Source organism: Oxyura jamaicensis, chromosome 2 (genome assembly GCF_011077185.1).
Source record: "Oxyura jamaicensis isolate SHBP4307 breed ruddy duck chromosome 2, BPBGC_Ojam_1.0, whole genome shotgun sequence".
NCBI classification, from domain to species: Eukaryota; Metazoa; Chordata; class Aves; order Anseriformes; family Anatidae; genus Oxyura; species Oxyura jamaicensis.
Genome location: NC_048894.1, coordinates 54,886,851 through 54,897,607, shown reverse-complemented (window position 1 = coordinate 54,897,607; position 10,757 = coordinate 54,886,851). Strand labels below are relative to the sequence as shown.

The window sequence follows — 10,757 nt, the reverse complement described above, 5'->3', positions numbered from 1 at the left end:
GGGGGGAGAATCAAAACCTCCCCTTTTTTAAGCATTTTTGGCAGGAATGTTCCATATTTTGTAAAAAGCAGCTTCTGTCATTATTAAGCCTGCACTCACACATTTACACAGCGCTAGATGAGTTTTTTCTTAGTATTAAGAAACTGCACACTAACCAATTTATGCTAGCTAGCATGGGAGAAGGAACAGAATATGCTGATAAGAGTGTTTTGGGAGCTACAGGCTTGTGAGCATGTATGTAGAGCTAGACATTGACCAGAGATGCACAAGGGAGATCTGGGGCAAGGAACTGAGGAATATGGGACTTGGCCTACCAGCCCAGGAAACATTAGAATGGGAATTTTAGAGCTGGGTGTGGGAGTTCCTTCTTCACTCTTTAAAGAAGGGTAGAGAAAGTAGACAAACATCTCTGCTGCTGAGCTCAGCATGTGTGGTCTTCCACTCTAAGCATGGAAAAGAAGAAACAGAAACCTACAGCACTTTTCAGAAAGCATGCATGAGTATAGCTTTAAGATAAAACTTCCATGCAACACAACTGCAAATAATTAACTTGACGAAAACCTCAATGCAGTGCAGTGTTTTCACAATTATATGACATGGAGATGAGTGGATCCTACTTCAAAGTTCATGATCAGATTTGAAAAATAAGCAAGAGATTGGATTTGGCTTGGGAAAAAATAAAAATAAAAATGTGTATTTATCATGTCACTGAAAACACGAGATCAGTTAAAATATTTGCAGTGGAAAGCTGCCTTGCTTACACTTTGCTGGACCTGTTATTGAACCTCTAGTTTATCCTTATGTTCATATCAAAGAGAATTATGTCAAGACAAAAGGAAAGTATCAGATTGAGACAGGAAGGAGTTTGTTTGTATGTATGAGTATATAAATACTATGCAAAATATATTCCTGCCTTAAGACTGTGAGGAGGAAAAAAAAGGAAATATGTTTTAGGGTAGTTAATTTGAATGTTTCAGTAATCTGTAACTAATGCTATTAAAACCATTATTTCAAAACTTGTAATAGTCCATATGATCTTCTACATATATTTCAGAAGTTTTGTATTACAATATGATATTTCTTGTAGGGAAAAACAAAACAAAACAAAAAAACTATGAGATTTGTGTTGGCTTTCTGAAGTGACATTGGTTTCTTGTATTGACTGGTTTAGAAACACTTGAAAAATTAAGGATAATTTTGTGTTATGCTGGTGCTATTGATATCAGAACAGCTCTTGAGCTGGAAAGAAGGTAAGAGCATTTCTGGTGAAGTATTTCTGCTCTTCTGCAGTGTTTTACTCTTTTCAGTTCTTTGTAAAACTCTTGAAGAGGTTGAGTTCACCAAGCCTTGACCTCCATGCCCCTTTTACCCTGGGGGTAAATGAATGGTATAACTGCTTTTAAATCAGAGACTAAAGACAGCAATATCATGCCGTTTCCATGCAGTTTTGGCTTGTAACTAAAATACTAATCTAGAAGGAAGACCACATGATCTGAAGCCAATACCTCATTTCTTCTATATACTAGCTTTACCTGAGAGTAGTATCTTCTAAGAGTTCAAAAAATAGCTACTGTATTTCTCAAAATTAAGAGCAGCTGCTATTGAGAGATATTAAGTGGTACTACAGATCTGTGCACACTGTGACATTTTATCCTGTTCTTTATTTGAAAATACTGGATTATGACAAATATTACTGTGCTCAATGTTGATTTAAATGGCAATGTTATCATCTCTCACTTAAACTTTCATGTTTTTATAAAAATATTGTATACCAATCAACTGATTAAGAAATTGAGTAAGTTTTGTGATGAAGGAAAATGTATTAAAGGATTTCTAATGCTTTTGTGGTAATGCGTCATTTACTAGAAAATGTGCGATGTCCACCATACTTAAATTGAGAACTGGGTCTGAAATGTATGTCTGTGTATTTAGTTCTACTAGGTTATCCTGTTCATCTGGTTCCTTTAGTTCTATTTAGTTTCATTATGTAATTTTATTCCAGATGGTACAGCTGTAATCTTAAAAAATGACACACACACACACACACACACCAAAAAAAAACAAAAACAAAAACAAAACAAAACAAAAAAACCTTGCTGTGGCATTTTATGTTCAGGTGTATTCTTTGAGAGATTTATTCCTGCTCTACACATTCTAGCAATCTGAACTAAAAATGTGGATAGTAGTTCAATATTATCTTTTATCACTATTGCTAGAGCATGAGCCATTTTTCTGTCACTTCTGGGTGGCACTTCAGTCAACTTACTTAATCTCATAGCAGCTTTATGAAGTTTTTTTAGCCAACTGCCAGAAAAGATCAGATAGAAAAGTGATAAACTAATGCAATAAAATTTCTCTCAGATGTTGGCAAGCTTGCAGCAAGAATAGTGAATATAAAGCATCCATATATTGAAGGACTATGCCATATAAATATGAATATCAGCAACCTTTTTCTACATACAGAAAGAGAGAGATTTTTAAAAGTTTAACACCAAGTCCAAACTGTGAAGTATTTTCTGTTCTGAAAAATAACTATTATAGAACTAGGCAGATGTATGGATTTTAATGGGAGTAATTCATGCCTGGAGATCTATTGTGGAATTATTTTCATGTTTGGGGATGTAAAGATCAAAATTATATTATTCCAGGTTATTCATATAACAGTTATTAGTAGATACTAGTGTGCTCCAGAGAGCAAAATAACAGTGCTCTGAGCCAGCTGTTATGCTGTCCAACTACTCAGTCTGAGGGTTCTCTCATATTAAAACCCTCTAAAGAGCAAACTGAGAGGAGCATTTTTCAACCACTGACATCTTTTCTATTTTAGTCCCTTTTAAGCTCTTTAACCTGCTTCTGCTTTAATTCCATCCAACAGAAATAAGCTTGAGTGACGTGACCAACTTTAAATCCAACTTTAAATTGGCAGCAGGGGTGGGGGACAGAAAAAGGGAGCAATTTCTAGATAATCTGCAAACTCGCTGTAATAAATTGGCAGTTACAGTGGCAAATGGTGTTAATAAAAAAAAAAAAAAAAAGAGAGAGAGAGAGAGAGAGAAGTATTGCAATGTGTTAACAAAGAGGGTTTTTTTTCTTTTTCCCCGGGGAAAAAAAAAAAAAAAAAAAAAGTGAGGGTAATAAAGTAGCATTTTCTTACTCAGTTGGGTAGGCTAGCTGGTGGCATATCCCTGGTTATAAATGTATTTATTACATTTACAATACAATTACATTACAATATTATTATTTATATCTGAAAATAAGCAGCATAGTCACCAGTTTCAAATATTGGGAAAACAAACAAACAAGCAAGCAAACAAAAAAACAACATAGGAGAATGCTGAGGTTAATAACTGTGATTTAAATAATATTTCTCTGCACTTGGATAGCACTTATTTTAATTTATTCTATTCAGATCATTAAACCTTTAACTGATCAAGAATCTACTAGCCTCTACTTAATGTGGGCTAGTGATTTTGATTTTCTTAGAGTTGATTTGTACTAAACCTTATTTAAAAACGTAATCCTATTTTTAAATTAAAACAAAATCAGAAAAGCTCTGATGTTTTCAAAAGCTTTTGTTCGTGTTGTGGTTTAAATTTCAATGCTATTTTGGAAATAAATAAGACTGAAAAGGAATTGCCAATACCTTTTTGTTTTTCCCAGTCAGCTTTTAATTTTTATTGACATACGCAAAGACAATAATATGGTAAAGGTTTAGATGCTTTTGAGTTGAGGAAAAATTTGACTGCAAATGAAATCTAAAGAAATTGAGAGCATAATTGCATATAGACATAGGTATGCTGTATTGGAGATGTAAGTTGTTATGTAAGTGTGCATAAAATCAATTTTAAAAGTGTTTAAAGTGTTTAAAAGTGTTTAAATTCTCTAGAGAATTAATATTCCCCTAGTTTTCCATCTATCTAGATTATTTTTGAAAAAAAAAAAAAAAAAAGAATGAATGCTCATGAATGAAGTGATGCAGAAGTCATGAAAGGGGAGCGGTTTTTGTTTGTTTGCTTTGTTTGTTTGTTTGTTTTCATTGAATAATTTAGGTTGGAAAAGGTACTTAAGATCATATGATCAGCAAGTCCCCCTGTCACTTAACATTACCAAGTCCACCAGTAGGCCACATCCATAAGCACTACAACCACACCTTGCTCTAAGGATTGCAACTCCACTAGTTCCCTGGGCAGCCTGTTGCAATGCCTATGGAACAGGTTGACCAATGTTTCTTTTATTTTCTCTTTCACTCTCTGCTTTCCATTGATCTCCTGAACTTCCCTTTTTCCCAGTTATTTATACTCACAGATGCAGTTCCCCCTTTTTCTTTCACTATGTCACTGCTGTCCCTTTATTTCACTCTCAGTCTCTCCTGTCCCTCATTACGTATTTCATATATGGTCCAACTTCACATACTTCATTCTATGACTGAATAGCACATATGGATTTTTATTTTACCTCTCTTTTCATACAGTATCAATAATAATAGTTATTGCTGTGACTGTTGTCTGCATTGAAATTGGGCTTTGGAGTCTCAGTCATGGAGCAGGATCCAGTAGACACTGTACACATTAAATATTTTTTATTACCAGAGAGCTTACTTTACCTCATTATCTCCAGTGGAAGCCACTGGAAGCACACCAGTTAAAAACCTAGTTCCACATAGCACCAAAGACACCGTATGTGTTCATTATTATTTACTACCTTCTATTTCCCAGTCTGATGCTTGATGTTCTGCAGCACTTGCTGGTCCAGTCACAGCTCTTGTTAGCTATTATTCAGAGGATAGATAATAGGTTGTAAACTTGAATGCCGGCCACCAAGAATTGCTATATATTTTTGATAATTATTTGAATAAAGAGATCAAGCGAGTTTAATGGGAGATGTAAATTTTCAGCATATGCAAGATGTTGATTTTTTTTGTTGTGGATTTCTTGATCAAAGTAATTGTACATTATACATCACATGTATAACTGGGCTGTTTCTTAAGTGTACAATTTTCAAGTTAATATATTAAGTTCTTATAGCTGTTATTTTAAAAATTAGTTTTGTATTATCTCTTAGCTTAGCATCTCCCTTCAGATAGAAGAGTAAGATCTGAAGAAGGAATATGTAATATATATTTGTGGTGAATAAAGCACTCAGCTAGAAAACAGGAAATGAATTTCTGTCTTTATAAAAATCAATTTCCAAAAAATTAATGTATGAGAGAAAATCATCTCATTTTCCATTTCTCTGAAGTGTTGAATAAAACTAATTTTTTCCTCTGTACCAAGCACAGTGTTTTTATTACACCTAAGGGGCATTTGCATTTTCTGAAAACAATATGATTACAGCCTAAGTATTGCATGATAGAGCTATAAAAAATAATAATTAATAATTTTAAAAATGTGCAGTTACATAGCCAAACCAGAACTGATAGATTTGGCTGGATAATGAAGACTGTCTGTATTCAAAAGGCTAATAATTGGTTGTAACTTTGTATGTAAATTGTCTAGAAGACGAGCTATTCCCTTTCATATGTGCTTAAATACTCTCTCTTCTTTATTATCTGCTTCCATTCAAAAGCATCTCTTCTGCTAGTTTCATGCATTGGTTGGTTAGTCAGAGCTTAAATGAGATGTCTTTACCCGGGTTGTTACCAGCCTCTTAGCTATGTATGTAAATAAATGCAGTAGAAAATGGGAAGGTTTCTTCAGAGAATCAACGGATTCATGCTAAATATAAGGCATGATTTCTTAATGGAAATACCTTTTCTGGTAATTTGATGTCACCTACAAAAAGGACAATTAATGTAAATATCTAGCAATTATCACTAATATTTGAAAGATTAATAGGGAGGATATATCTTTCAGAATACCAATAAAACCACAAAGATGAAGAAAACATCATGGTGGCATTTTGGTGACTCGCAAATGCCAGAGTAAGTGCTGAGCAGAAAAGGGAAGGAAGGAAAAATGGAAAAATGCTAAACTGATAATCAGATTTATACCATTAAAACTATTCTCAAATGCAGGATTTTCCAAACTGTATCTGACAAAAGAATTGGCAGAACAAAGATCTTGGAAAGAACTGAATGTTTAGTTTTGCAATGTAAAAAAGTAAATTTTTTTGTCATCTGGTATTCACAATAAGATTGTTTTAAAATGTAACAAGATTCAATTAGATTTATTTTGAATGGTTAACCATTTTTATAAAGATGCCACAAAATGTTTAATCTCATGGAGGGAGGCAGAATTCAAGTAAAAATTTCATATTATTCTAATGAATTTTCCAAAGACTCTAATAACACAGACCAGACTGTCTATCTCTAATTATAGGTCTTCTTACACTGAGACTGTTCCCACTCAGCAGTTCAAGTGGTACCTTGACGGAATACATTCAGTCTCCTCACTACTTTTTTTCTTCAGGGAGGTGGACAGTGAAATCCATGCAGCAAGGGCAAATAGGTAGAATTTACTTCAAGCCATGAACAAAGCAGTAGACTTTTTCACTTAATGTGTGACTTTCTCATTAACAGCTGCAAGATTTATCAATTAAGCATGCCAGCTACCATAAGTGAAGCCAGTGTTAATCAAGACCTCCTGGTAGGCCCTTGATTCTATTTTTTTTTCCTGCCGCTTCTTGATGTTATACCAGCATATTGTTAAGATGTCATCAGGCAATAATACAGCAAATGGAACTTCTAGGACCTCGTTATTAAAATTGTCTGACATTTCCTGCTCTAATCACTAAACATTTTTAAACTATTTTTTACTATTTTGGAGCCTGAATTTGCCTATTAGGGAACAATCTACTTTAGGAAGATTTAATCTGGAAAGTTTTCAAATGCAGTGAGCAGTACTGTTAACTAGTTTGCTAGCATGTTCATTGTAAAGAAACAGAAGAAACTTTATGCATGATGAGCTGTGAGGGAAAAGAGGGGCAAAAAGTTATTATTTGTGTGGTAGACATGCTTTTGTCCCTTTACTCCAGGCTTGTGATCTTTCTTAGTATTAAAGGTAAAATTTGAAGTATTCAATAAACATCTAATTATGGAGTCGTCTCATTTCATAATTAGTGCTTTTTTTTTTTTTTTTTTTTTTTTTTTTTTTTTAAATCTATATAAGATAAAGGTCTATTCCCTATAAATATTTCAGAAACTCATCACAGGACTTGAGAACACTATATGCTACTTTACCGCAGTAAAAGAATTATAGAATAAAATCAAGAAGCATTAAGCTTGGAAAAGACCTCCAAGATCATCTATTCCAACTGTTCCCCTACCACCAATATCACCCACTAATCCTTGTCCCTAAGTACCATGTCCAACCTTTCCTTAAACACCCACAGCAATGGTGACTCCACTACCTGCCTGGGCAACCCGTTCCAATGCCTAACCACTCTTTCCAAGAAGAAATGTTTCCTAATTTCCAACCTGAATCTCCCCTGGCACAGCTTGAGGCCATTCCTTCTTGTCCTATTGCTAGTTACCTGTGAGAAGAAGCTGACCCTCAGCTCACCACAGCTTCCTATATTAGAAGGAATAAGGGGTTACAATTAAGGAGATAAAATATCTTGAATATGCAGAAAATTTCTACTCTTTTTTTTTTTTTTCCACTATGATAATGTAGAAAATTTATGGATATTCATTAAACTTTCAGCTGGACAATTCATTAGAGAATGTTGTGTAGGAGGGAAATGAATGTAGAATATAACAATCTTTTTCTACCTTTAACTTCTCTGAGTCCTTCATGCTAAGTTAAGGAATTTTAAATTAATCTCTTTTTACTTTCCAATTACCTTTTTTCTTTCTTTCTTTCTTTTTTTTTTTTTTTTTCCATATTTCTTATGCTAATGTGTCTTCACCTATTACAGCATCTTAGTGGGGAAAAGTATTTCTGGTGGATGGCTACAAACTCTGTAGGTGACATGGTTATTAACCTTTAAGTTAACATGTGTATTGGGTTTACGTGGCAAGCTTTTGGTGGGGGGGGCTGCAGGGGTGGTTTATGTGCAAAGACTCCAGAAGCTGTCCCATGTTAGATAAGAGCTGGTTTCAGCTGGGTCCAAAGGGACCCATCACTGGCTACAGCCAAGCCAGTGAGTGATGTTATTTGTGCTTCTGTGTGAGCAGATTTAAGAAAGGAAAAAACAAACAAACAAGTGCTGCACAACAAGAGTGAGAAATAACCCTGCAGACACCAAGGTCAGAAGGGGAGGAGGTGCTCCAGGCATGCAGCAGAAGTTCCCCTGTGGCCTGTGGAGAGGCCCCTGGTGGAGCAGGCTGTCCCTCTGCAGCCCATGGGTCCCACATGGAGCAGATCTCAACACTGCAGCCCATGGAGGAGCCCCCCGTGGAGCAGGTGGATGTGGCCTGGAGGAGGCTGTGGCTCATGGAGAGCCCCCACAGTAGCAGACCCTGGGCTGGAGCTGCAGCCCTTGGAGAGGAGCCTATGGTGGAGCAGGGGGTCTGGGGGGAGCTGCTGCCGGTGAGGGACCCGTGCTAGAGCAGTTTGCTCCTGACGGATAGGCCCCATGGTATCAAGCCATATTGGAGCAGTTCTTGAAAAGCTGCTACCTGTGGGAAGCCCATGCAAGATCATTTTAGGAAGGATGGCATCCCGTCCCGTGGGAGGGACCCAGTGTGGAGCAGGGGCCAAGTGACTATGAAGGAGCGGCATAGACAAAGTGTTAGGGACTGACCATAGTCCCTATTCCCCATTCCCTTGCACTGCTTGGGGGGAGGAGGTGAAAGAGGGAGGATGTGGGAGGAAGGTGTTTTTTAAGTTTGCTTTTTTGGTTTAGTTTCTCACTGCTCTAGCTTGTTAGTAACAGGTAATCAATTTCTCTTATCTCCCCATCCTGAGTCTATTTTTCCATGACAATAATTGTTGAGTGATCCCCTTGGCCTTATCTCAACTCTTGAGCCCTTTGTATTGTATTTTCTCCCCCTTTCCCTTCAAGGAGTGACAAAGCATTTGTGGCAAAGCTTAGCTTCTCAGCTGTGTAAAACCACCACAGCATTTTACGATTTACAGCCATAGCACAAAAGAAAAGAGATTTTTAGGGTCTCAGAGAAGGTGAAGTGGCAGAACTCTTGTCCAGTTAAGCTTTGTTATTTCCAGTATCTCCTCGGTTAACTGAAAATGTCTCTAGCTGAGGTATAATGCTAGGTTTCGGTAGATGGAATCTTGACCACTGTGATATAAATGAAAACACCTTGCATTGAAAACATAGCACCAGATTATTTCTGCTTGAACAAAATAATCTGTGAAGCTGTTGTGATGCTTGATGTCAATGCAGAACTCCAGGAGTTTAAAAGGGTCCATCTCATAATGGCCATGAATTATTCAGACCCTGGGATTAGTCACGCATGTAACACAGTATGCCATAAAATTACTTTTTCAAGCTAAAATGGATATTAGTGATGAATTTGCCTCTAGGATATGTGTTTTCATCAAGAGTTACTGAGAAAGCCATCTGAATAATCACTCCAGAATTACCACAGCCAAACATACATACACTTAACTTTCCTGTCAATGTCCCTAGACAAATAGCAAGGCAAAAAACAATCAAACAAACAAGCAAAGTTTTATTGTTTACAAGCAAGGCTTTGAAAGATTTTTGTTCTATTTGCTTCTCTGCTGACTGTCGTAAGGTGAGATTTTCCTTCTCTCTTCTATCATATGTATACAAATGAATCATTTCACTGGCTTTACACAAGAGTTTCTTACCTGCTCGTTTATTCTCTGCTTACCTCCTCAAACTCTCTAGAACATCACCATCTCTATAGCCTTCCCCTATTTGTAAACTTGTCACCACTTAGTCTTCTCACATCAGTTGAAGTGTTTATATTCATCATATTCATCACAATGTGTGTATATGAATGAAGAAGTGAGAAAATAGCTGTGAAAGCATATAGATATGTTGTTTAAGTAAGAAAACCTTAAAAGAATAACCTTTGGGGACGTAAGATTGAATCCTTCCCAATTCAGGCATGGTTTATGGCCCATCAGAAGTTTCCATCCAAGTGTTACCTGGGCTTTCTTAGTACAAAGTTGCTTGACTGTGATTAATATTCCCAAACTGAATAATGACTGCAGAACAGAAATTGTATTGCAAATCTGTTAGGACACACTTTCTTACTATATTCTCTACCTGTCTGTGTTAAGTGATTGATTTGATGGACAATTAACAGCATCTGTTTTTACCATTTCTGTCTCAGGCTGTGTATAAAGTTATGCAAAATTAATCTAATCAAAAATAAAAAGATATGTCATTTGAATTGCAAGAAAGAATTAGTTTGTGTCTCGAGAGGTTCACATTTACTAGCATCTGTTCTGCAATGGGATTATATATCCTGTAAGGTAACTTATAATGTTTCCTTAGCTTTACGTGCAAAATGAGATCAAGATCAGGACTTGATAGGAAGAAGTGCTATGACTGATTTTATATAACATTATGTGGATTGCATACTTAAAAATTTGTAAAGGTATTTTTAAAAATAACATTTTTAATAAGATTTTTTTTTAAAGGTAGAATATATATGCATTGCAAAAGCCACTCTTCTAGTTGATAGAAATGATATTCAGTGAATGTACAGAAAATATGTTACGACTTGTTATAGTAGTACAAATGTGTAGAAGGTGATAACAATTCTTTACCAAATATTTCTTTAGTTCTGAAATGTCTGTCCAATTGGTTTCTTTATTGATAGACGTGGGATTAATAAAATAAAATAAAATAAAATAAAATAAAATAAAATAAAATAAAATAAA

At 35.6% G+C, this 10,757-nt stretch overlaps 1 long non-coding RNA gene across 1 annotated transcript in view; it reads right to left on the bottom strand.

Moving 5' to 3' along the window:
- Positions 1-10,757, bottom strand: part of LOC118162423 — a 19,538-nt gene that overhangs the window by 7,910 nt on the left and 871 nt on the right. The gene's annotated exons all lie outside the window — the stretch shown is intronic.